The sequence below is a fragment of the Anomaloglossus baeobatrachus genome, chromosome 4 (genome assembly GCF_048569485.1).
Source record: "Anomaloglossus baeobatrachus isolate aAnoBae1 chromosome 4, aAnoBae1.hap1, whole genome shotgun sequence".
In the NCBI taxonomy this organism is placed as follows: domain Eukaryota; kingdom Metazoa; phylum Chordata; class Amphibia; order Anura; family Aromobatidae; genus Anomaloglossus; species Anomaloglossus baeobatrachus.
The window spans coordinates 213,348,387-213,373,479 of NC_134356.1; the positions used below are offsets into that span (position 1 = coordinate 213,348,387).

The following is a 25,093-nucleotide window of genomic DNA, read 5'->3' on the forward strand; positions in this document are numbered from 1 at the left end:
GTTTTTCTCCAGCAGCACCGATGTAACACAACCTGCACACTGATGTGCTCTGTGTGACATCAGTGTGACACATACCAGAGAAAACACATGTCTTGGAAATAAAATTAATTTTCTATACTCATCTGTCTTCAGCACTATTTTCACTTGCTTCTGGGCCCTCTCATTATGCTCATGCATATTCACTGACCTTGAAGCAGCAGCGGCGCATAAGACAGCAGCGGGGACAGGTGAGGTATAGAAATTGCTGCTTCCTTTGTGCTGTGACAGCACACTGACAGCACACGCTGAACACAGACATGGACACACATACACACCTACACCACGGACTGTGAAAAATGTATGTTTTGCACGGACGTGTGCTAGAGACCTTACAGAGCTGCACATCACAGTTCCATCCATGGTATAGTTGCCACAGCCGGGTGCTGCACACCCGCCCCCTATTTATTTGAATAGAGGCAGATGTGCAGTACCCAGCCGTGGCCACTATACAGTTGATCGAGCTGTGCAGTTCTGTAATTTAGCAGTTCCTGCAGCTGCCGACACCGAGGACAGCTCACCCCCACCGGTCAGATACTGATAACTTATCCTAGGCATAGGTCATCAATATTAAAGTTGTAGAAAACCCCTTTAAGAGGAAAATAGCCAGCCTTTTTAACTTTTGAGCACATTTTTAGCACATTTTTGTTTTTTTCCCTCACAAATAGTAGGTCCTAATGGAACCGGTTCAAGCTTGGCATGTCAGTACTGTCTTTATGCTGTCTTTTTTTTTGTAACCGGGAAAGTGTAGCAAACAGATGTTCCACAAGTTTGAATGTAAATGAAGGTTTGTTTTTTTATCAAAGAATCAACACATACATATATTTTACATATGTAAACTGCACATTTTACGCACTATATAAAAATACATAAATGCAATCAAAATGTTAAGTATGGTTCAATGCTGTTTCCAATGGAAATGTTATCAGCAACAACTAGAAATTTACGTAAGAAAAGATCCACAGCTTTTCTAGAAATATCTGTTCTCACATCGCCAGTCAGATGGTAGCGTATATAAAAGCGGGACATGTTTATATTTGCAAATCCCGTACTTTGCAAGGTTTCTAGAGTCAGAAAAACATGACGGCCAGTGCTTTCCGAAAAAAGTCTCAGACCCGTGCACAGGTTATGGGTAATATTATAGCTCAGGAACATTCACTTGCAATACCAGACACAACCAAGAAACAGGAGGGGGCGCTGTGTCCATAATAAAGCATTCAAATTTTATTTTTCTAACTCTGCGCATCCCAGTTTAATGTGTAATGCAGCATTGTCAACGTATCTGCAGTCAATATGTCAGGGTGACTGAACTCAGACCAGAAAGCACTACTCTTTACTGATTTCTACGCATATCGTGCTCATGAAAATGCATCATTTGGGTTATATATAGTACACTTAGTATATTAGCAATCTGCTAATTTGTAACTATTGACAAGACTTGACGACCTGTAAAATTCAATATCTTGTTTCATCACTGCAGACCGCAGACCGGCCAATGAAGGGTATTTTTATGGGATTTTGGTACGCAATGCCTATTTTTAGGATAAACCTTTAATATTAGATTGGTAGGGGTCTTACTTCCGCTGATCATTGTTACCGGGCACAGCTTTATACATATTGACGGTGTCTCATATGTCGGCGGACTGCAGATCAGTCTCATCTCAGTGAACAGTCATTTCAGATGTGTCTGGGAAATAGTGAAGATGGATACGGTGCTGTTTGGAGTGCCGTGAGATGATCAATGGGGGTGCTAGAATACCCCACTATTCAGATATTAATATCCTCTCCAAATTATAAGTCCAGAAAACTCCATGTGAAAAAAAATCTCAGCATGTACCATTCTCTTCTGATTGGATGAGACATGCCTATTTGTCCATGGGTGCGCAAAAAATGATAATATACTTACTGCATCCAATATAAATGGTTCCACCCGCTTTGCCACCTGCTGATTTTCCATTTTCGTTTTACCTCCCCTTCTACCAAAAGCTGTAACTTTTTTTTATTTTTCCATCAGTCCAGCCATATGAGGGTTTGTTTTTTGCGGAACGAGTTGTACTTTTGAGTGACACCCTTTATTCTGCCCCATATCATACAGGAAAAAGAGAGAAAAATTCAAAGTGTGATAGCACGATTGTTTTTTTGGGCTTTTTATTTACCATGTTCATTCTATAGTAAAAGTGACCTGGGAATAGGATTGCTCAGGTTTGCACGAGTTCTTAGATACAGTCATATGAAAAAGTTTGGGCACCCCTATTTATGTTAACCTTTTCTCTTTATAACAATTTGGGTTTTTGCAACAGCTATTTCAGTTTCATATATCTAATAACTGATGGACTGACAGTTTAAATCTCTGAGACAACTTTTTGTATCCTTCCCCTGAACAACTATGTTGAATAATCTTTGTTTTCAGATCATTTGAGAGTTGTTTTGAGGAGCCCATGATGCCACTCTTCATAGGAGATTCAAATAGGAGAACAACTTGCAAGTGGCCACCTTAAATACCTTTTCTCATGATTGGATACACCTGCTCATGAAGTTCAAAGCTCAATGAGGTGACAAAACCAATTTAGTGCTTTAGTAAGTCAGTAAAAAGTAGTTAGGAGTGTTCAACTCAAGAAATTGATAAGGGTGCCCATACTTTTGCACCGGTCAAATTTTGTTTAAATGCGGATTGCACATTTTCTGTTAGTACAATAAACCTCATTTCAATCCAGAAATATTACTCAGTCCATCAGTTATTAGATAGATGAAACTGAAATAGCTGTTGCAAAAACCCAAATTGTTATAAAGAGAAAAGGTTAACATTAATAGGGGTGCCCAAACTTTTTCATATGACTGTACCAAATATATATAGTTTTACTTTTATCTATGTGGTGGAAAAAAATTAAGAAAAAAAAAATGTGTAAAAAAAATAAATAAAATTACTCTTTTCTTGCCACTTTCCGAGATCTGTAGCATTCTCATTCTTCGGCATCTGGGGCTCAGTGATGGCTTATTTTTGTGTCTTGAGCTGACGTTTTTAATTATACAATTTTTGGGTAGATACAATGTTTTGATCATCTATTATTGCATTTTAGTGAAATGTTGCGGCGACCATAAAAACACGTAATTCTGGCGTTTTGATTTTTTTTCTTGCTACACCCTTTACCAATTACATTAATTGATTTTATATTTTCATAGATTGTGCATTTCTGAACTCGGCGATACCAAATATGTATTTTTTTTTGTTTTATTTTCAATGGGGCAATAGGGGGGTGATTTGAACTTTTTTTTTTTTTCTTTTTTAAGACTTTTGTTTACATTTTTTATTGATTTTACTAGTACTTTATGCCTGTACTATCTGTTTGCTTTTGCTGATCTGAGCGCTCTAATCAGCAGAAATGCTGATCTTCTATGAATGTCAGCGCACTGCCAGCATTCACAGGAAGTGAGTCATGACAGCTACATGGATCATCATCTGATCCCGCGCCGTCAAGGCAACCCTTTGGCGCCCCGTGATCGCATCACGGCGCCGTCAATGTCGAAGAAGAATGGAGCGATCCCCACTGGAGTGCGATAAATTATGCTGTCAGAGTTTGACAGCACTAAGGGGTTAACAGGCGCAGGTGGATCGGAAATCCACACACGCCTGTTAGCTGCATTTGTCTCTTGATCAGATCAGCAGACATGTGCGAAAAATAATGTAGGCTCGCCGCACGAGCCCGCATTAAATTGAGGAAGGAGATCTAGGATGTGTATGTACATCCTAAGTTGTAAATGGGTTAACTTAGGACACTTTTGTTTAATCATGTACATTTCAAAATGTTGATGTATAAATACAGATGCTAAATTGGCGTTGCATATGTGCACTTGGATAAAAATCATCAAGATTTATGGATAAAAATTGGACAATTTTTCACACTCTCATTTGACCATGGCCTAACAATGACTCTCTGGTCAGGTATCTCTCCTGTATACCTTTATGTTTCTTCTGCTTTCCTACTAATGTATATAACTACATGCCGACAAGGGACAATGTTTTCATATTTTCTTTTCCATTTCGGATATTTCTCACCACATTTCTCTTTTTTGTATGTTGTATAATAACACTGACATAAACAACACTCCAGAAGGCAATGATGTGACAAAAATATCTAGATGTTTCATAAAATAAATGGCACACTTCAGTTATTCTTAAATGTATTTTCTTGTGATCATATGAATGTTCTTTACGGTATTTCGCTTTGCCTCTATGGATAATGAAGTCTAAAGGGCATGCCCGGGGTTCGTAGCACAATGAGGCTAACCGCTTAAAAATGGATATCTTTTGACAAATTTGTTTGTGAAAATAATTTATGCACAAACATATATTTTTTAACATCTATGTACAGAATATACTAGAAGTGAGCAAATAAATTGAATTATACTTGAATTTCACAAAAATCCGCATTTACCAAAATACTGATTTTTTTGTAACCTCTCTCCCGCATAGATTTATTAAAATGGCGGCAGCTGGCAATAATTTATCAGAACCATAGAAAGGTTAAAGCATGAAAAAAAATTATACTCACGTCTGCGGCCCTCACCCACCCGTCTGCCTCGGTCGCTAGGGCTAGTAAACCAAGGGATGTCATTGCTGCTGACACCCAATTGAAGATGCGATGAGGACTGGATAGGTGGCGGTGAAGAGTCGAGGGGCAAGAGAGGTGAAGTTTAAGGTAAGTGTAAGGATTTTTATTATTTTTTACATATTTCGTTTATTATGTTCTGGGGTCTGAAGAGAAGACAATGCATAATAAGGGACATTAAATTTGTGGAGAATAAATTCTCTGCTTGATGAATATCCTGGGATAAACTGCACAGACAATTTTGAGTTTTGCCTGGTCTACTAATCTCTATTAGGCCTCACTCACAAGTCCTTGTTTCCAGATGTGTAGTATCCATTTTTTTTCAATAGTGTTTCCCTGAAAATAAGACAGGGTCGTGTATCATTTTTGGCTCCAAAAGATGTGCTAGAGCTTATTTTTAGGAGATGTCTCATATTTTGGATTGGAATCAGTGATTGGCTTGCCCGTTAATGAAAAATTAACATTCAGTCCCTTCCCCCGAGTACCCCTCAGTGCCGGCATCAGTGATTGGATTGTGTGTTAATTACAACTGAATACACTGTGTGCAGAATTATTAGACAAATGAGTATTTTGGTCACATGATACTTTTTATACATGTTGCCCTACTCCAAGCTATATAGGCTTGAGAGCCAACTACCAATTAAGTAAATTAGGTGATGTGCATCTCTGTAATGAGGAGAGGTGGGGTGTAATGACATCAACACCCTATTTAAGATGTGCTTAATTGTTAGGCAACTGCCTTACCTTTGGCAAAATGGGACAGAAGACAGATTTCACAAGCTCTGAAAAGTCCAAAATTGGGAGATGTCTTGCAGAGGGATTCAGCAGTCTTGAAGTTGCCAAACCTTTGAAGCGTGATCACCGAACAATCAAGTGTTTCATGGCAAATAGCCAACAGGGTCGCAAGAAGCTTGTTGGCCAAAAAAGGCACAAAATAACTGCCCATGAATTGAGGAAAATCAAGCGTGAAGCTGCCAAGATGCCATTTTCCACCAGTTTGGCCATATTTCAGAGCTGCAGCATTACTGGAGTATCAAAAAGCACAAGGTGTGCCATACTCAGGGACATAATGAAGCAAGAAAAGGGGAATGCACAGCCAACCAATATAAGAAAATGAGGGTGCACAGTCTGCTGTAAACAATTGGTACTAGAGAGGAAATGAAGCAGGCATTGGCACTCAGCTCAATATAGAATGCATGACAATCAATATGTAAATAACCAGAAATCTTTTATTGAAAACATACCTCATTTTGAATGGACTCATTGATATGTCCTATGGCTATTTTGTCCTTAGCTGGTTAATACCTTGTATCATTTTATAGCACCACAGCTAATCATTGTTTTTCTTGTCTGGTGTTTTTTGCCTTTTAAATGTTTTTATTGGGGTATGTTTTCAATAAAATATTTCTGGTTATTTACATATTGATTGTCATGCATTCTATATTGAGCTCAGTGCCAATGCCTGCTTCTTTTCCTCTCTAATACTCAGGGACATGGCCAAGATACGAAAGGCTTAAAAATGACCACCTTTGAACAAGAAACATAAGATAAAACGTCAAGACTGGATCAAGAAATATCTTAAGACTTATTTTTCGAAGGTTTTATGGACTGATGAAATGAGAGTGACTCTTGATGGGCCAGATTGATGAACTTGTGGGACCTTTTCGGGTTGAGGATAGAGTGAAGCCCAACTCCCAGACCTACTGCCAGTTTCTGGAAGACAACTTCTTCAAGCAGTGGTACAGGAAGAAGTCGGTATCGTTCAAAAAAATCATGATTTTCATGCAGGACAATGCTCCATCACATGCATCCAACTACTCCACAGTATGACTGGCCAGTAAAGGTCTAAAAGATGAAAAATAATGACATACTCTCCCTTGTTCACCTGATCTGAACCCCATTGAGAACCTGTGGTCCCTCATAAAATGTGAGATCTACAGGGAGGGAAAACAGTACACCTCTCGGAACAGTGTCTGGCAGGCTGTGGTGGCTGCTGCATGCCATGTTGATCGTAAACAGATCAAGCACCTGACAGAATCTATGGATGGTAGGCTGTTGAGTGTCATCATAAAGAAAGGTGGCTATATTGGTCACTAATTTTTTGGGGTTTTGTTTTTGCATGTCAGAAATATTTATTTCTAAATTGTGTGCAGTTATATTGGTTTACCTGGTGAAAATAAACAAGTGAGATGGGAATATGTTTGGTTTTTTTTAAGTTGCCCAATAATTCTGCACAGTAATAGTTACCTGCAAAAACAGATATCCTCCTAAGATAGCCAAATCTAAAAAAACCCCACTCCAACTTCCAAAATTATTAAGCTTTGATATATATCAGTTTTTTGGGTTTATTGAAAACATAGTTGTTGATCAATAATAAAAAAAATCCTCTAAAATACAACTTGTCTAAAAATTCGGCACACGGTGTATTCACCCCCTTCCCCCACCCATATTGCTTTCCACCCCTCGGCATCAGTTAACTGCTGTATTACTGCCTGAGGTTCACATTGCAATGCTCAGACTGGCCAGCAGCTCCTCTGACCTGAGCATGTCAGTGTGTAGTTCTATGTAGCTATCACGCTTATATGAGGAGAGCTGCCAGCCAGGCAAAGCATGGGCAGTGATATGGCAAGTAATATGGCAGTCTGACTAAATCATTGATGTCAGTACAGAGGGTTGGTGAGATAATGAGAGGGGAAGGGGGTGAATATTAATTTGCAATTAAATTACGTCCCAATCACTGACGCCGGTCCAAAAAAGTGAGTGGGATTTTGGGCTGGGGAAGAGGATAACTATTCATTTGCCATTAATACACATTCCAGTCACTGATGTCGGCACAGAGGGGTGGGCGTGGGAAGAGGTGAATATTAATTTTCCGTTAACTAGCCGCATACGACTTTAAACTTCCAGGGCTTACACCAACACAATGGGGCAACATTAACCAATAAAAGTTACATATTCTAAAAGGGCTGCCCAAGCCCTATTTCAAGATATTATTATAGCATAATAAGTAACTAGGACTTATTTTTGTAGTAGGGATTATATGATAAGCATACGCCAAAAATGTCGGAAAATCTAGGGGGCTTATTTTCAGGGTAGGTCTTATTTTTGGGGGAAACATGGTAATATCACACATAACCCATTCTAACTATGGTGCTATTCACATGTCCGGTTTTAGTTACATAGTTACGTAGGTTGAAAAAAGACCTAGGTCCATCTAGTTCAACCTTCCTCCACCAATTTTACATTTTGTCCCTAAGTCATTTATAACCAACAATGTTGTGTGTACTGAGGAAATCACCCAGCCCTTTTTTAAAAGCTGTTATAGTATCTGCCATTACTACCTCTTGTCAAGCAGTAGGAGAGACTCTGGAAATGATAGGGTCTTATCCGATAACTAGAGTTGAGCGCGGTTCGTGGTTCGTGGTTCTCCAGTTCGCGGCTCGAGTGATTTTGGGGCATGTTCTAGATCGAACTAGAACTCGAGCTTTTTGCAAAAGCTCGGTAGTTCTAGAAACGTTCGAGAACGGTTCTAGCAGCCAAAAAACAGCTAAATCATAGCTTGGTTTCTGCTGTAATAGTGTAAGTCACTCTGTGAATCAAACTATTATCACATTTCAGTGTATAGTGTGCGTGAACAGCGCCTTCAGATCACTGCTGTTTCTATAATGGCGATCGCCATTTTTTTTTTTTTTTTTTCTTGTCTTCCTTCCCTAAGCGCGCGCGTCTTGTGGGGCGGGCCAGCATGTCAGCCAATCCCAGACACACACACAGCTAAGTGGACTTTGAGCCAGAGAAGCAACGGCATGTGTGATAGGATCTGCATGTCACATGTCCCTGCATTATAAAACCGGACATTTTCTTCACGGACGCCATTATCTGCCTTCTGCGTCTTTGGTGTCAGACATCACTGTCGCAGCTCCGTCTTCCTGAGTCCTATAGCCGATACAGCTGTATGCGCTGCATACACAGCGTTAGACAGCTTAGGGAGAGCACTTTATAGCAGTCCTTTTAAGGGCTCCAACCGGCAGGGTCAGAGAGCCATAGGTGACAGGTCCTGCAAACAGCAACAGCGTCTGTGTAGCCCAGGTCAGGGATTTCCTACCTGCATTTCACCATTAGGAGGGAATAGAAAGGCAGTCTTCCATTCCTCTACCCAGAGCACCACAATCCTGCCACTGTACCCTCTTGTCCTCTGCACACTCCAACTGATAACTAAGCCATTATACTAGCAAACACTCAGTGTACCTAGTGGCATCCTATACGTGGCTATTGGACTTTGCTATAGTCCCACTAGTGCAAAGACATTTGCAGAGCGCGTCTGCCTGCATTGCACACTACAACTCATTCTAACCAAGCCATTATACTAGCAAACACTCAGTGTACCTAGTGGCATCCTATACGTGGCTATTGGACTTTGCTATAGTCCCACTAGTGCAAAGACATTTGCAGAGCGCGTCTGCCTGCGTTGCACACTACAACTCATTCTAACCAAGCCATTATACTAGCAAACACTCAGTGTACCTAGTGGCATCCTATACGTGGCTATTGGACTTTGCTATAGTCCCACTAGTGCAAAGACATTTGCAGAGCGCGTCTGCCTGCGTTGCACACTACAACTCATTCTAACCAAGCCATTATACTAGCAAACACTCAGTGTACCTAGTGGCATCCTATACGTGGCTATTGGACTTTGCTATAGTCCCACTAGTGCAAAGACATTTGCAGAGCGCGTCTGCCTGCGTTGCACACTACAACTCATTCTAACCAAGCCATTATACTAGCAAACACTCAGTGTACCTAGTGGCATCCTATACGTGGCTATTGGACTTTGCTATAGTCCCACTAGTGCAAAGACATTTGCAGAGCGCGTCTGCCTGCGTTGCACACTACAACTCATTCTAACCAAGCCATTATACTAGCAAACACTCAGTGTACCTAGTGGCATCCTATACGTGGCTATTGGACTTTGCTATAGTCCCACTAGTGCAAAGACATTTGCAGAGCGCGTCTGCCTGCGTTGCACACTACAACTCATTCTAACCAAGCCATTATACTAGCAAACACTCAGTGTACCTAGTGGCATCCTATACGTGGCTATTGGACTTTGCTATAGTCCCACTAGTGCAAAGACATTTGCAGAGCGCGTCTGCCTGCGTTGCACACTACAACTCATTCTAACCAAGCCATTATACTAGCAAACACTCAGTGTACCTAGTGGCATCCTATACGTGGCTATTGGACTTTGCTATAGTCCCACTAGTGCAAAGACATTTGCAGAGCGCGTCTGCCTGCGTTGCACACTACAACTCATTCTAACCAAGCCATTATACTAGCAAACACTCAGTGTACCTAGTGGCATCCTATACGTGGCTATTGGACTTTGCTATAGTCCCACTAGTGCAAAGACATTTGCAGAGCGCGTCTGCCTGCGTTGCACACTACAACTCATTCTAACCAAGCCATTATACTAGCAAACACTCAGTGTACCTAGTGGCATCCTATACGTGGCTATTGGACTTTGCTATAGTCCCACTAGTGCAAAGACATTTGCAGAGCGCGTCTGCCTGCGTTGCACACTACAACTCATTCTAACCAAGCCATTATACTAGCAAACACTCAGTGTACCTAGTGGCATCCTATACGTGGCTATTGGACTTTGCTATAGTCCCACTAGTGCAAAGACATTTGCAGAGCGCGTCTGCCTGCGTTGCACACTACAACTCATTCTAACCAAGCCATTATACTAGCAAACACTCAGTGTACCTAGTGGCATCCTATACGTGGCTATTGGACTTTGCTATAGTCCCACTAGTGCAAAGACATTTGCAGAGCGCGTCTGCCTGCGTTGCACACTACAACTCATTCTAACCAAGCCATTATACTAGCAAACACTCAGTGTACCTAGTGGCATCCTATACGTGGCTATTGGACTTTGCTATAGTCCCACTAGTGCAAAGACATTTGCAGCACGTCTGCCTGCGTTGCACACTCCAACTAATTATAACTAAGTTGCATTGTCAGGGATATTTATTCTTTATTATTCTGCTGTTAATAAAGCTAGACCACCACTGCAATCTTCACCACCTCTCAATTTTTACTACCACATTTTCAGTCCACAATCTTGTCGCAATCAACATGAGTGGCAAAATGACAGATGCTGGTGGAAAGGGGAAGAGGCGTGGTGGAAAAGGCAAAAAAGGTTTTGTCCGTGGGGAAGGTGGCAAAGCTCCATTATCATCTGCTGAAGATAGACCATCTACCAGCAAAAGTAAGATGTCTACTACTTACCGTGGACAATCCGATGTGCTCCCTTTTTTACGGACACGAACAACAGGAAGAAAGGTAGATGATGGGCAAAAAAGGAAAATGCTTGAATGGATCTCAAGTGGTCCAACAAGTGCCCTCTCAGCCACTTCAAGTACCGCATCCAAAAAACACCAGTCCTCTGAGTTGTCATCCCAATCACACTTGATTTCTCCCAGCTCTGAAGTCTCCATCAGCCCTGCACAGTATGGTGGAACTGAGATGGCTGAGTCTGCAGAGCTGTTCAGTCACACTATAGCCTGGGAATCAGAGGTCTGCTCCCAAGCTACAGTGAGTACAGAACAGGAAATGGTCTGCAGTGATGCCCAGAACCTTTGTGACTCAGATTCAGGCCGTGAGGACCAAGTTTCTGAGCATAATGTTGACCCTTTGTCACAAACTGTAACACCTGTGGTTATAGACAATGAGGAACATACTGATGAAGATGAGACGCAGATACCCGATTGGGATGACAACTTAAATATTCCGTCAGGGCAAGAAGAGGCTCGGTCTGAGGGGGAGGGGAGTGCAAACACAACAATTGATGATGACGTTCTAGATCCCACCTACTGTCAACCCCCAGTCAGGCACTCGAGGAGGTCAACAGAGGCGGTGGAGGAGGATGCAACCGACGACGAAGTTACCTTGCGCCTTCCTGGACAGAGTCGGAGCACTGGTAGCACGTCTACAACTGCATCCTCAGCCACCACTCTGCCTATGAGCATTATTCGGGGTGGATCAACAGGTCGCATGGCCTCTAAGCCTTGCCTAGCCTGGTCCTTTTTTCACATCGAAAAAGATCGCCCAACTCATGTGATATGTAACATTTGTCATGATTCTCTTAGTAGAGGTCAAAAGCTCAGCAGTTTGACAACTTCTTCCATGAATCGTCACATGAATAAATATCATAAGTCCCGGTGGGAAGCTCACCGTGCTGCAATGCGGCCTAGCGGAGCGAACCATCCACCGCCCGCCCCTTCCACTGCATCCGCGCGCTCTTCATCTTCTAGGACTGTGGGGACAGCTGCCACACCTGTTTTTCCACGCAAAACTTCCACCACTGTAACCGCAACAGGCAGTTTGCTTGTAAGGTCGTCAGTTGGTTTGGAAGGGGAAACAAGTGAGTGTGTACAGCTCTCTCAGACATCGATAGCACCAACGTTGGATGAAGGCAACATCATGTCTCCGCCTGCACTTTCCTCACAAACCTGCATTTTTCCAGGGACACCCTACTCAACACCGTCTACACACAGCAGCCAGATCTCTGTCCCTCAGATGTGGTCAAATAAAAGGCCACTTCCTCCGACCCATGACAAAGCTAAGAGGTTGACTCTATCCCTCTGTAAGCTGTTGGCTACCGAAATGCTGCCTTTCCGCCTAGTGGACACACAGGATTTTAGAGACCTTATGTCTGTCGCTGTGCCCCAGTACCAGATGCCTAGTCGCCACTACTTCTCTAAGAAAGGTGTGCCCGCGCTACACCAGCATGTCGCACACAACATCACCGCTTCCTTGAGAAACTCTGTGTGTGAACGGGTGCATTTCACCACCGATACTTGGACCAGTAAGCATGGACAGGGACGTTACATGTCGCTGACTGGGCACTGGGTAACTATGGTGATAGATGGTGAAGGGTCTGCTGCACAAGTCTTGCCGTCCCCACGACTTGTGTGTCAATCCTCTGTCTGTCCAAGTTCCGCCACTGCTTCTGCATCCTCCACCTCATCTGGGTCCTCCACCTCCGCCCCAAGCCTGCCTGGTCAGGCCACCAGCGTTCTCACTGCGCAGAAGGAATCACGCACCCCTCATTACTATGCTGGCAGCAGAGCGCAACGGCATCAGGCGGTCTTTAGCTTGACATGTCTTGGTAATAAGAGTCACACAGCTGAGGAGTTGTGGTCAGCTTTGCGGTCCGAGTTTAATAAATGGTTGTCTCCACTCAAACTGCAGCCTGGTAAGGCCGTGTGCGACAATGCTGCAAACCTGGGTGCGGCACTTCGCCTGGGCAAGGTGACACACGTACCTTGTATGGCTCACGTGTTGAACCTTGTCGTGCAGCAATTTTTAACACACTATCCCGGCCTAGATGGCCTTCTGAACAGGGCACGAAAACTGTCAGCTCACTTCCGCCGTTCAAGCGCCGCAGCAGAGCGACTTGCATCGCTCCAGAAGTCTTTCGGCCTGCCGGTTCATCGCCTGAAATGCAATGTGGCGACACGCTGGAATTCAACTCTCCACATGTTACAGCGACTGTGGCAGCACCGCAGAGCCCTGGTGCAATACGTCATGACGTATAGCCTGGGCCAACGAGATGCAGAGGTGGGGCAGATCACCCTGATGGAGTGGTCTCAGATCAAGGACCTATGCACCCTTCTGCACAGTTTCGACATGGCGACGAATATGTTTAGCGCTGACAATGCCATTATCAGCATGACGATTCCAGTCATTTACATGCTGGAGCACACGCTAAACACTATTCGGAGTCAGGGGGTGGGACAACATGAAGGGGAGGAACTACAGGAGGATTCATATGCGCAAGGGACAACAACATCACGAAGGTCCAGACGTTCATCATCACCAACGCAGCAGGCATGGGACCATGGGGGACAGGGATCGACAAGGGCGCATAGTAGCAGGCGAAATGTTGAGCAAGGTGCAGGAGAACATGAAGAAATGGAGGACGAACTGTCCATGGACATGGAAGACTCAGCGGATGAGGGAGACCTTGGTCAAATTTCAGTTGAAAGAGGTTGGGGTCAGATGTCAGAGGAAGAAAGAACGGGTAGCACCTCTATGCCACAAACACAGCATGGACTTGGTCCGCATGGCTGCGCAAGACACATGAGTGCCTTTTTGTTGCACTACCTCCAACATGACAGTCGTATTGTCAAAATTAGAAGTGATGATGACTACTGGATTGCCACACTATTAGATCCCCGGTACAAGTCCAAATTTTGTGACATAATTCCAGCCATAGAAAGGGACGCACGTATGCAGGAGTATCAGCAGAAGCTGTTACTAGATCTTAGCTCGGCTTTTCCACCAAACAACCGTGCAGGTGCAGGGAGTGAATCTCCCAGTTGTAACTTGACAAACATGGGACGGTCTCGTCATCTTCAACAGTCTACCCGTACCAGTAGGACCTTTTCTGGTGCCGGTAACAGCAATTTTATGGAATCTTTTCATAATTTTTTTAGACCCTCTTTTGCAAGGCCACCAGAGACAACAAGTCTGACACATAGTCAACGGCTGGAGAGGATGATACAGGAGTATCTCCAAATGAACATCGATGCCATGACTGTGCAACTGGAGCCTTGCTCCTTTTGGGCTTCAAACCTACAAAAATGGCCAGAGCTCGCAACTTACGCCTTGGAGATTTTGTCGTGTCCAGCTGCCAGCGTTGTCTCTGAACGTGTATTCAGTGCTGCTGGGTGTGTGCTGACAGATAAGCGCACGCGTCTGTCCAGTGACAATGTGGACAGACTGACGTTCATCAAAATGAACAAGTCATGGATCCAGAAGGAATTTACTACCCCTGTGTCATCCTGGGGAGAGTAAATGCTTGTGGATTTGGAATGTGCTTGATGCAAATCAAAACATCCTGTTTGCAACTAGGGCCCAAGTGCTGCCACTGATGGGGTGGGTGTCTGTGTGGCCCAATTTTTGGAAAAAAGGGAGACTCCGCTTGGAGTAACCCTTGCTTGCTGTGTTTTTAAAAGAAGCCAAGATGAACAGAGCTGGGATCAGGAAAGACTTTGCTACCTACCCCGGTGTCATCCTGGGGACGGCTAAGAATAGCGTATTTTTGAATGTGCTTGATGCAAATCAAAACATCCTGTTTGCAACTAGGGCCCAAGTGCTGCCACTGATGGGGTGGGTGTCTGTGTGGCCCAATTTTTGGAAAAAAGGGAGACTCCGCTTGGAGTAACCCTTGCTTACATTGTTTTTAAAAGAAGCCAAGATGAACAAGTCATGGGTCAGCAAAGACTTTGCTACCTACCCCGGTGTCATCCTGGGGACGGCTAAGAATAGCGTATTTTTGAATGTGCTTGATGCAAATCAAAACATCCTGTTTGCAACTAGGGCCCAAGTGCTGCCACTGATGGGGTGGGTGTCTGTGTGGCCCAATTTTTGGAAAAAAGGGAGACTCCGCTTGGAGTAACCCTTGCTTACATTGTTTTTAAAAGAAGCCAAGATGAACAGAGCTGGGATCAGGAAAGACTTTGCTACCTACCCCGGTGTCATCCTGTGGACGGCTAAGAATAGCGTATTTTTGAATGTGCTTGATGCAAATCAAAACATCCTGTTTGCAACTAGGGCCCAAGTGCTGCCACTGATGGGGTGGGTGTCTGTGTGGCCCAATTTTTGGAAAAAAGGGAGACTCCGCTTGGAGTAACCCTTGCTTACATTGTTTTTAAAAGAAGCCAAGATGAACAAGTCATGGGTCAGCAAAGACTTTGCTACCTACCCCGGTGTCATCCTGGGGACGGCTAAGAATAGCGTATTTTTGAATGTGCTTGATGCAAATCAAAACATCCTGTTTGCAACTAGGGCCCAAGTGCTGCCACTGATGGGGTGGGTGTCTGTGTGGCCCAATTTTTGGAAAAAAGGGAGACTCCGCTTGGAGTAACCCTTGCTTGCTGTGTTTTTAAAAGAAGCCAAGATGAACAGAGCTGGGATCAGGAAAGACTTTGCTACCTACCCCGGTGTCATCCTGTGGACGGCTAAGAATAGCGTATTTTTGAATGTGCTTGATGCAAATCAAAACATCCTGTTTGCAACTAGGGCCCAAGTGCTGCCACTGATGGGGTGGGTGTCTGTGTGGCCCAATTTTTGGAAAAAAGGGAGACTCCGCTTGGAGTAACCCTTGCTTGCTGTGTTTTTAAAAGAAGCCAAGATGAACAGAGCTGGGATCAGGAAAGACTTTGCTACCTACCCCGGTGTCATCCTGGGGACGGCTAAGAATAGCGTATTTTTGAATGTGCTTGATGCAAATCAAAACATCCTGTTTGCAACTAGGGCCCAAGTGCTGCCACTGATGGGGTGGGTGTCTGTGTGGCCCAATTTTTGGAAAAAAGGGAGACTCCGCTTGGAGTAACCCTTGCTTGCTGTGTTTTTAAAAGAAGCCAAGATGAACAGAGCTGGGATCAGGAAAGACTTTGCTACCTACCCCGGTGTCATCCTGTGGACGGCTAAGAATAGCGTATTTTTGAATGTGCTTGATGCAAATCAAAACATCCTGTTTGCAACTAGGGCCCAAGTGCTGCCACTGATGGGGTGGGTGTCTGTGTGGCCCAATTTTTGGAAAAAAGGGAGACTCCGCTTGGAGTAACCCTTGCTTACATTGTTTTTAAAAGAAGCCAAGATGAACAAGTCATGGGTCAGCAAAGACTTTGCTACCTACCCCGGTGTCATCCTGGGGACGGCTAAGAATAGCGTATTTTTGAATGTGCTTGATGCAAATCAAAACATCCTGTTTGCAACTAGGGCCCAAGTGCTGCCACTGATGGGGTGGGTGTCTGTGTGGCCCAATTTTTGGAAAAAAGGGAGACTCCGCTTGGAGTAACCCTTGCTTGCTGTGTTTTTAAAAGAAGCCAAGATGAACAGAGCTGGGATCAGGAAAGACTTTGCTACCTACCCCGGTGTCATCCTGTGGACGGCTAAGAATAGCGTATTTTTGAATGTGCTTGATGCAAATCAAAACATCCTGTTTGCAACTAGGGCCCAAGTGCTGCCACTGATGGGGTGGGTGTCTGTGTGGCCCAATTTTTGGAAAAAAGGGAGACTCCGCTTGGAGTAACCCTTGCTTACATTGTTTTTAAAAGAAGCCAAGATGAACAAGTCATGGGTCAGCAAAGACTTTGCTACCTACCCCGGTGTCATCCTGGGGACGGCTAAGAATAGCGTATTTTTGAATGTGCTTGATGCAAATCAAAACATCCTGTTTGCAACTAGGGCCCAAGTGCTGCCACTGATGGGGTGGGTGTCTGTGTGGCCCAATTTTTGGAAAAAAGGGAGACTCCGCTTGGAGTAACCCTTGCTTACATTGTTTTTAAAAGAAGCCAAGATGAACAAGTCATGGGTCAGCAAAGACTTTGCTACCTACCCCAGTGTCATCCTGGGGACGGCTAAGAATAGCGTATTTTTGAATGTGCTTGATGCAAATCAAAACATCCTGTTTGCAACTAGGGCCCAAGTGCTGCCACTGATGGGGTGGGTGTCTGTGTGGCCCAATTTTTGGAAAAAAGGGAGACTCCGCTTGGAGTAACCCTTGCTTACATTGTTTTTAAAAGAAGCCAAGATGAACAAGTCATGGGTCAGCAAAGACTTTGCTACCTACCCCGGTGTCATCCTGGGGACGGCTAAGAATAGCGTATTTTTGAATGTGCTTGATGCAAATCAAAACATCCTGTTTGCAACTAGGGCCCAAGTGCTGCCACTGATGGGGTGGGTGTCTGTGTGGCCCAATTTTTGGAAAAAAGGGAGACTCCGCTTGGAGTAACCCTTGCTTGCTGTGTTTTTAAAAGAAGCCAAGATGAACAGAGCTGGGATCAGGAAAGACTTTGCTACCTACCCCGGTGTCATCCTGTGGACGGCTAAGAATAGCGTATTTTTGAATGTGCTTGATGCAAATCAAAACATCCTGTTTGCAACTAGGGCCCAAGTGCTGCCACTGATGGGGTGGGTGTCTGTGTGGCCCAATTTTTGGAAAAAAGGGAGACTCCGCTTGGAGTAACCCTTGCTTACATTGTTTTTAAAAGAAGCCAAGATGAACAAGTCATGGGTCAGCAAAGACTTTGCTACCTACCCCGGTGTCATCCTGGGGACGGCTAAGAATAGCGTATTTTTGAATGTGCTTGATGCAAATCAAAACATCCTGTTTGCAACTAGGGCCCAAGTGCTGCCACTGATGGGGTGGGTGTCTGTGTGGCCCAATTTTTGGAAAAAAGGGAGACTCCGCTTGGAGTAACCCTTGCTTACATTGTTTTTAAAAGAAGCCAAGATGAACAAGTCATGGGTCAGCAAAGACTTTGCTACCTACCCCAGTGTCATCCTGGGGACGGCTAAGAATAGCGTATTTTTGAATGTGCTTGATGCAAATCAAAACATCCTGTTTGCAACTAGGGCCCAAGTGCTGCCACTGATGGGGTGGGTGTCTGTGTGGCCCAATTTTTGGAAAAAAGGGAGACTCCGCTTGGAGTAACCCTTGCTTACATTGTTTTTAAAAGAAGCCAAGATGAACAAGTCATGGGTCAGCAAAGACTTTGCTACCTACCCCAGTGTCATCCTGGGGACGGCTAAGAATAGCGTATTTTTGAATGTGCTTGATGCAAATCAAAACATCCTGTTTGCAACTAGGGCCCAAGTGCTGCCACTGATGGGGTGGGTGTCTGTGTGGCCCAATTTTTGGAAAAAAGGGAGACTCCGCTTGGAGTAACCCTTGCTTACATTGTTTTTAAAAGAAGCCAAGATGAACAAGTCATGGGTCAGCAAAGACTTTGCTACCTACCCCAGTGTCATCCTGGGGACGGCTAAGAATAGCGTATTTTTGAATGTGCTTGATGCAAATCAAAACATCCTGTTTGCAACTAGGGCCCAAGTGCTGCCACTGATGGGGTGGGTGTCTGTGTGGCCCAATTTTTGGAAAAAAGGGAGACTCCGCTTGGAGTAACCCTTGCTTGCTGTGTTTTTAAAAGAAGCCAAGATGAACAGAGCTGGGATCAGGAAAGACTTTGCTACCTACCCCGGTGTCATCCTGTGGACGGCTAAGAATAGCGTATTTTTGAATGTGCTTGATGCAAATCAAAACATCCTGTTTGCAACTAGGGCCCAAGTGCTGCCACTGATGGGGTGGGTGTCTGTGTGGCCCAATTTTTGGAAAAAAGGGAGACTCCGCTTGGAGTAACCCTTGCTTGCTGTGTTTTTAAAAGAAGCCAAGATGAACAGAGCTGGGATCAGGAAAGACTTTGCTACCTACCCCGGTGTCATCCTGGGGACGGTTAAGAATAGCGTATTTTTGAATGTGCTTGATGCAAATCTAGCTGTGAAGTGTACAACTGGGGCCCAAGTGCTGCCACTGAAGGGGTGGGTGTGTGTGGGGCCCAATTTTTGGAAAAAAGGGAGACTCCGCTTGGAGTAACCCTTGCTTGCTGTGTTTTTAAAAGAAGCCAAGATGAACAGAGCTGGGATCAGGAAAGACTTTGCTACCTACCCCGGTGTCATCCTGGGGACGGATAAGAATGGCGTATTTTTGAATGTGCTTGATGCAAATCTAGCTGTGAAGTGTACAACTGGGGCACAACTGCTGCCACTGAAGGGGTGGGTGTGTGGGGCCCAATTTTTGGAAAAAAGGGAGACTCCGCTTGGAGTCACCTTGCGGTGTTTTACATGACTTTAGAAGGGCGTGCCATGCCTATATCTGTGTGTCCTCCTCTTTTTCCTTGTCCAGCTGTTTTGTTTTCGCATGAGTACATGTCCTTGTCACTTTCCCATGTGTTTGTGTTGTGTTGTGAGTTGTTTGTCACCTTTTGGACACCTTTGAGGGTGTTTTCTAGGTGTTTTACTGTGTTTGTGATTGCCTGCCATTGTTTCCTATGGGCTCGAGTTCGGTTCGTCGAACGTTCGACGAGCCGAACTCGAGCCAGACCCCCCGTTCGGCGAACCGCCTCGAGCCGAACCGGGACCGGTTCGCTCATCTCTACCGATAACACACAGTAGGCCACTCACCTGGCAGGGTTATGAAAGTCACAACTCCTGTAACAGCATGGAAGAAGTTATAGCAGCAGCCCCGGGATATTCAGAATAGAGATAAAAAAGAGGAATTGAGTTTTTGTGCTGCACTGTCACCAGCATGTTGATTAAATATTCTCTTTATTCATGCACAGGTGAAGTCAACGCGTTTCCGAGGTCGCAGCCTCCTTCATCAGGCATCAGAGAAAATAAAAAAATTACTACCTCTTGTGATAAGACATTCCAAAGTCTGGCTGCTCTAACTGTAAAGAACCCTTTCCTATTTAGCTGTCGGAATCGCTTTTCTTCCACTCGCAGTGAGTGCCCCCTGGTCCTTAGTATTGTCTTCGGAAGAAATAAGTCATGTGCCAGTCCTTTATATTGACCACACATGTATTTATACATATAAATGAGATCTCCTCTGAGACGTCTTTTTTCTAAGCTAAGCAGCAGCATGGATGACAAGGGCCAATACAAGTCTATGTGTCCGTGAAAAACACATACAGCAAACTGTTGGCATCTGTGTGCCATAAAGGTGCTGTCTGTTTTTAACATGGCAAAGTATAGGAGAAGCTTTGTAATTTTTTCCTTTCTCTATCCATACTGATGATGAAACATTGATAGTAAAAACAGACACATGGACCACACACTGATGACACACTGATCCAAAACACTGAAGACACCGGTACTGTTTGTTCACGTACATGTTTACATAGGGATGTATGATGCCTTTAATATATCTAAGTTAACAAGGATAAAATGATGAATAGGTGAATCATAACTACTAACTTGGATTACTAATTTGGATTTATTGGGCAGCAGATTTGAGGATACATTGGGGATGGGAATAAGAGTGATTGCTTGGTGGCCACATGTAAGGATGTTGCAGTAATCTAGGTGGGATATAATAAGGGCATTCATTAACATTTTGATGATACAAAGGTGAATAGAAAATGCATATCGTAGAAATGATTTTGTGTTTGAGGTAGGAAGAAGTGGTAAGGGCATGAATGTGTTGTTTGAAGAGCAAGATAGAGTTAGAGATGTCTTTATTTCATCTAACTTGGGAAAGTGTAGTGGGCTAGAGGTCGAGAGGTTTTATTGAAATGGCAAAAAGATGTGTACTGTATGAGAAAATATAGAACGTGTATATAACAGATACATCATGAGTAGGGGCTCAATCAGATCAGCGTACTAAATGTATGTGTACCATATGGAAAACACAAGGACCAATGCAAGTCAATGTGGTATTCACATGGACCGACCGGACACACAGACTGATTGTGTGCATGTAAAAAATCCATACCATCTCATTAGTTAAAGTAATGATTTATTGTGTTACTTAGTGTATTAAAAAGTTATGTACATGTGTAATGAGACTCGGGAGGACTAGTCATTGGCCAACAGTTTGACATATAAAGTGACCGGCCCTAGATGATTACATAGAAAGGAAGAGTAGGGAGTAATATTTTAATGTTAATATTTATGTATATGACATTGAAGTAATCTGAAAGCTGCTAGAACAATACAGTCACATAGTATTCATCTTAGGTGGGCTTGACATGTCTGACACACATGGTTTAAGTAGGGTGCACCATGTCCGGACCAGCGATAGGTTTCCTGCTCAGTCACCAGCCTCATGTATGTCAATTAGGCAACTGATTTGGGTCAGGCTACCCATGGTTGGTCCACGGATTGCGGACTGTATATAAACCATGAAACTTGAACATGGCATTGCATCTTAAGAAAGGTATGACTGTAAAAGTACCGTCATTTTAATAATTTTATCATTGTGTGTTATTATCTTTACAAGGGACAGGTTGACCCGTTATGAATTCTAGAAAAATGATACATCTGCAAAATGTTTTCTGAGCTTCAGTCTAACAGTGATCTCATATTGAGATGTCACATGTGATTTATCTCCACTGAAGTGTAATGAGAATAGGACTGGGTCTCCTCTGGACACATATAGATTCATAGGAAAAGCTGAACCCCCTTGGGTTCTTGGTGCAAAAGCTGTAACAGTACTCCCTACCAAGGCTACTAAGTATGCTAAAACAATAAACTATTTATACGCACAGTATATTATCACTATATGGTTTTATGACATCACTGTTATTAACAATATACATCATTACACTCGTATTTAGAGAGTACACCCTTGCATTTCCCATGTTCCATTCTATTTGCTGCCCATATTCATGATCTCCGTTGACCTCTACTTTTTTCTTTCTGACCAAACATAAGTAAATAGAAGAACTAGTGTGTTTTGGTCCTCATATATCATACGCACCATGACTAAGGTATATTCCTTTATTATGATATATTTATATATACTGGGAGCATTGGATTACATTGTGACTCATTGATTGGGAACATTTGCTTTTTAATGACTCTTTCTATAGACTTTGTTCATAGAGGTAGAGTACGATTATAAAGTGTATCCCGTTACATATTTTCTAGTTATATGTACTCAATATACTGAGATCTGCTGCTATGTATTGATCATTATCCCTCCATTATCAAGCCCTGCTGGATTCTCGTTAGTTATTTCTTCACTAGTATATCTGAAGATACTGTATTGTCTTTCAGGTATTCGATCAATAAAGCCAATGTGGATCAATTATTTATATAAGGCAAGGTATAGATCTAATATTGGTTTGGTATATAGCAGTTACTGGGGTTAGCCTTCAAGTGTTTGGGTAAAAAGATCTACCCCTTCTTATATGTGTTAGGCTGATTATTGCATATTTAATAAAGTATATGGATTCTTTTATAGAATGGTTTCCATCTACCCTTATGTTGCTTTTATCACATTATAGGGGTTTAGTGTGATTTTTTTTATAGGTAGTACAAACACTATTATATAGACAGTAAAATGCTGAATAAAATATAAGTTAAAGCACTGTTCGCAAGATTTTTGGATTATGATATGATTGAATGTATTATGTCATAAATGATTGACCCAGGTTATCCAGGTCACAGCCTTCAAAGGTTTTTCTGCTTTCACCAGCAAGAAAAATAGCACGGTTTTCAATAAATGAGATTATGTTGTATCTTATCAAGCTGCCAGTTCGCAAACACATATATTACATATGAAACGTCTTCATAAAACCTGGGATGATTCTATATTACATTGATGATGGAAGAGGAAGACTTACAGAATTGAGGATCTCTTATATTATTTATTACAGCTGACTGTCTTCAATATCATTACACCACTGTATTAGCGGCTGATAAGTTTATTCAGCAGTGTAATTGTTTCTACATGATAAATATTCATCTCTGAGAAAGGAGTACAATGGCTGAGACAAAGATTACTTGGCGATTCTTGATGGAAGAATTTGTTGCTGATGCTTCGATAGGGCTAGGACACAAGGGTAAATGCTGGACATTTCCATAACATTTTTATTTGTCAATGCTGATGTTGGTTGGGCTGTTGGTTCCCAATGTGTTGTGATAAATAGCAATTTAACTAGTTAAAGGATATCTGATAGAAAATTAATAGTGGTGTTTTTTTTTGCTATGCTGATGTTGGTTGGGCTGTTGGTTCCCATTGTGTTTGTGATAAATAGCAATTTAATTAGTTAAAGGATAACTGATAGAAAATTATTTTTTTTGCTATGCTGATGTTGGTTGGGCTGTTGGACCCCAATGTGTTCTGATAAATAGCAATTTAACTAGTTAAAGGATAACTGATAGAAAACTAATCTTTTCTTTTGTCTATGCTGATGGTGGTTGGGCTGTTGGTCCCCAATGTGTTGTGATAAATAGCAATTTAATTAGTTATATGATAGAAAATGAACAGTGTTAACTGGGATGGAAGGTCACCAATTTCTTCCAATTTTGTCTCTAGACTTAACTCACAGTCTGTTTAGGCATCTCCTAAAGAGTCCTTTAAAGTTTCGAGATGCCAGATTTCACTTTTGGAGAACTAACGCTGGATCTGATCACCAATAATGGTGGTAAAGTAAGCCTAGATGTTTGTGTTTACGTACTCAGCACTCATATTTATTGCATAGTCAGAATCGATGCCCATATAGCAGGAATCATCATTCTATACCTTTGAATATTTTCCTTTTCGACACGGTGTATATCTTCCAGTTTTCCTGTGGAGACCCAATAAATCATTTCCAACTCTGTATAGATTGCCAGAGGAAGACCAATTTAGAAGAGTAATGCAAACAGACTGGATAACTCTCCTTTTTAATAAAGAACAGGTGCAAACTTGCAGAGTCCATTAGTAATATGGACAAAACCTAGCGGTTCACACGGACTCAAAATATTAAATTTAGTCAGCAAACACATATGATCATATTACTATATGTATTAAAAAAGTCCTTGTAAGAATGATACGGTATATGTGTAAGATATTTTATAAAGCACTGCATATGCCCTTTATATATCCTCAGTATAATGAATATGATGATAGGCACTCACATTATACTGTAGTCCATTGATATTTATACATGTACATTAGCATCTTTATGTGTCTACACAGTACACGTTGTTGCTTCATTGAGCAGTAGCGTATTCACAGAGAGCTAGACACATCACGTTCACCAGACATGGTCACACGTTTTCCCAATGATATGGTACAGCTACTACAAATAATGTGGGCATACGCATTCATGGTTTACAACCTATACATACCGTTTATTCAAGTGTCTATTATCAGCTGGATATGATGATGATCACAGGGTAAAATGAGATGAAAAAAATCACACAAGCTAGCATTGCCCTGCAATTATACAAATGATTGACAGCTATCACCTAATTATAGACCACCCCGTAAACAATTGTCAGAACGCAAACAGTAACTTACTCCATCACCCACACATATCCTAAGCTATGTATTAAACTCAGATGGAGCCATCTGAATAGGTAGGAAAAAAACCATTCACAATGTGTGGCTGCCCTCTAAATGGATAAACCTTGAACATGAATTGAACACAAGCCTACATCAAGAAGGAATCTGTGCTTCTTCAAGGATTGACACCAGCAAGTAAATATATCTGTGCACAGTAGGTTTGCTTATATAGGCTCACAGCAGTAGCACAATGTGCTTTACAATAAACATACATATGAGCACTACAGAACTAGAGAGGAAGCACAAGAGAAGATTTCCAGAAAGATGTAGCTCCTATCGAAGCCACACAGAGCAGATTATAACCAAACCGAGACTTGTATTATGCAGTAGACGCATATAAATTACACCATACAGCAAGAAGTGTCTTCGTAGCCGATTAAGTTTTTATAGCCTGGCATAACATCATTTCATTAAGATCTCCTATATGCCCGGGGATGGTTAAAAATCATGATCTGCAGCCACCTTCATTGTAAAACATTCACCCCACGTTGCACTAAATCAGCCAAGAGTGCAGTCTCAGGCCCTGTTTCCAATGAGTTATTAAGAG

The 25,093-nt window shown here is 42.7% G+C and overlaps 1 protein-coding gene across 4 annotated transcripts in view; it reads right to left on the minus strand.

Moving 5' to 3' along the window:
* The window catches only part of UNC5A (unc-5 netrin receptor A), a 648,839-nt gene that overhangs the window by 622,371 nt on the left and 1,375 nt on the right, over positions 1–25,093 (minus strand). The window lies entirely within an intron of this gene.